Raw genomic sequence first — 2,503 nt, 5'->3', positions numbered from 1 at the left:
CCTTCATCACCATTATCCTCTTCACCTGAGAGAGCCAGAGAGGGAACGGGTTCATACGATGTTATCCCATTCAGACATTCATCGCTTCATAGTTCCCGAGAGAAGTCTTACTGTTTTTAACATAGTACTTTTCATCCAAAATTTCTGGCTTTACAAAAAATGTTACCAGAAAGGGTCATTTTCCTAAAGAAGAATTGTGTGCCTTGCTTCAGCTGTCCAAAAAGGTTATGGCTAGATTGAAAACAGCACATTTCTTGCATTTTAGCTAACCTTAACCCTTTTCCTAACCTAATTCTCCTAACCTGCTGCGTTAATTCTCCTAACCTGCTGCGTTAATTCTCCTAACCTGCTACGTTAATTCTCCTAACCTGCAGTGTTAATTCTCCTAACCTGCAGTGTTAATTCTCCTAACCTGCAGTGTTAATTCTCCTAACCTGCTACGTTAATTCTCCTAACCTGCAGTGTTAATTCTCCTAACCTGCAGTGTTAATTCTGCTAACCTGCTACGTTAATTCTCCTAACCTGCTACGTTAATTGTGTGCAGTTGTGTCATTGTCCTGCTCACCTTTAGATGGCGGTGTTGAGTCCATCTCTCTCTCATCCAGAGGGAAGACTGAAACACTCACTCCTATAGAGGGGTACCTCTGCCCACCCACCCTAAACACCAGCCTGCTCCTCCGTCCCAACACACACAACCGGTTCACAGCTATCACACACACCACACACCTTCTCCACCTCCTCACCCCTCCTCTCTTCCTCTCCTCATCCCCCTCTCCTCTTCCTTCCCCCAGAGCGTGTACTAGCGTTCTAACCTCCATCTCTAGGCCCTGTCGCTCCGCCAAGCGGCGCGCGAGGAGAGTTTTCTGTGTGCGGAGTGTGTGTGTGGCGTGTGTGAGGTGTGTGAGCGCCCCAGCCAGTAGGGTGCAGGCTGAGAGCAGGGTTGACCCCTGGAGGTCAGACTGGGTTTGGGTTTTCTGGAGCATGGCGAGGTCATTGGTTAGCTGGCTGCGTTCTTTCTCTAGTGAGGATAGTCTCTGACGGGCCTCCTCATAGCTGAGCACTGTACATCTAGGGTGAGAGAGAGAGGGAGGAGGGGGGGGGGAGAGGTGAGGGGAGGGAAGGAGAGAGCGAGAGGAGGTGGGGGAGGGAAGGAGAGAGAGAGAGAGGGAGAGAGGTGGGGGAAGGAAGAGAGAGGGGTGGAGAGCGAGAGGGAAAGAGAGAGGGATGTGGGGAGGGTGGAGAGCGAGAGGAGCGAGAGGGAGGGAGAGGAAAGGAGAGAGAAGGGCGGGTGAGAGAGGGGTGGGGAGGGGAGGAAGAGAGGGGAGGGAAGGAGAGAGGGAGAAAGGGAGGGAGAGAGGTGGGGAAGGAGAAAGAGAGAGGAGAGAGAGAGGTGGGGAAGAAGGAGATAAGGAGAGGGGGGAGAGCGAGAGGGAGAGGGAAGGAGAGAGGGAGAGAGGAAGGAGAGAAAGGGAAGGGTGAGAGAAGGGGGGGAGGGAGGAGAACGATAGAAGAAAGAATTTACCAAATGATTGTGCTTTGTGTGGATGTATTCTGTGCGTATGTGTGCAGTGTAACAGGTGTTAGTTACCTGTATCTTCCCATGTAACAGAGTGTTAGTTACCTGTATCTTCCTGTGCAGTGTAACAGTTGTGTTAGTTACCTGTATCTTCCCTGTAGCAGTGTACAGTGTGTTAGTTACCTGTATTTCCCTGTAGCAGTGTGTTAGTTACCTGTATCTTCCCTGTAGCAGTGTGTTAGTTACCTGTATCTTCCCTGTAGTCAGTGTGTGTTAGTTACCTGTATCTTCCCTGTAGCAGTGTAACAGAGTGTTAGTTACCTGTATCTTCCCTGTAGCAGTGTGTTAGTTTACCTGTATCTTCCCTGTAGCAGTGTAACAGTGTGTTAGTACCTGTATCTTTCCCTGTAGCAGTGTAACAGTGGGTTAGTTACCTGTATCTTCCCTGTAGCAGTGTGTTAGTTACTGTATCTTCCCTGTAGCAGTGTAACAGTGTGTTAGTTACCTGTATCTTCCCCTGTAGCAGTGTAACAGTGTGTTAGTTACCTGTATCTTCCCTGCAGCAGTGTGTGTAGTTACCTGTATCTTCCCCTGCAGCAGTGTAACAGTGTTGTTAGTTACCTGTATCTTCCCTGCAGCAGTGTAACAGTGTGTTAGTTACCTGTATCTTCCCTGTAGCAGTGTAACAGTGTGTTTAGTTACCTGTATCTTCCCTGTGAGCAGTGTAACAGTGTGTTAGATGTACCTGTGTTATTCCTATCTTCCCTGTAGCAGTTGTGTTAGTTACCTGTATCTTCCCTGTAGCAGTGTAACAGTGGTTAGTTACCTGTATCTTCCCTGTAAGGCAGTGTGTTAGTTACCTGTATCTTCCCCTGTAGCAGTGTAAAGCAGTTGTTAGTTACCTGTATCTTCCCGTGTTAGCAGTGTGTTAGTACCTGTATCTTCCCTGTAGCAGTGTTAGTGTAACTATAGTATCTCTTCCGTGCC

The 2,503-nt window shown here is 48.6% G+C and overlaps 1 long non-coding RNA gene across 1 annotated transcript; it reads right to left on the bottom strand.

Moving 5' to 3' along the window:
* LOC139026264 (uncharacterized) lies at positions 1 to 2,249 on the bottom strand. The gene is made up of 3 exons (XR_011478023.1): positions 2,096 to 2,249; positions 566 to 1,068; positions 1 to 25 (listed from the first exon to the last, which is right to left on the bottom strand). It is a non-coding gene; the product is annotated as an uncharacterized lncRNA (long non-coding RNA).
* Positions 2,250 to 2,503: the final 254 nt, after the last annotated feature.

This window comes from Salvelinus sp. IW2-2015, unplaced genomic scaffold (assembly GCF_002910315.2).
Source record: "Salvelinus sp. IW2-2015 unplaced genomic scaffold, ASM291031v2 Un_scaffold4258, whole genome shotgun sequence".
NCBI classification, from domain to species: Eukaryota; Metazoa; Chordata; class Actinopteri; order Salmoniformes; family Salmonidae; genus Salvelinus; species Salvelinus sp. IW2-2015.
Note: the sequence above shows the minus strand (reverse complement) of the source record. Positions and strands in the feature narration are given on the sequence as shown.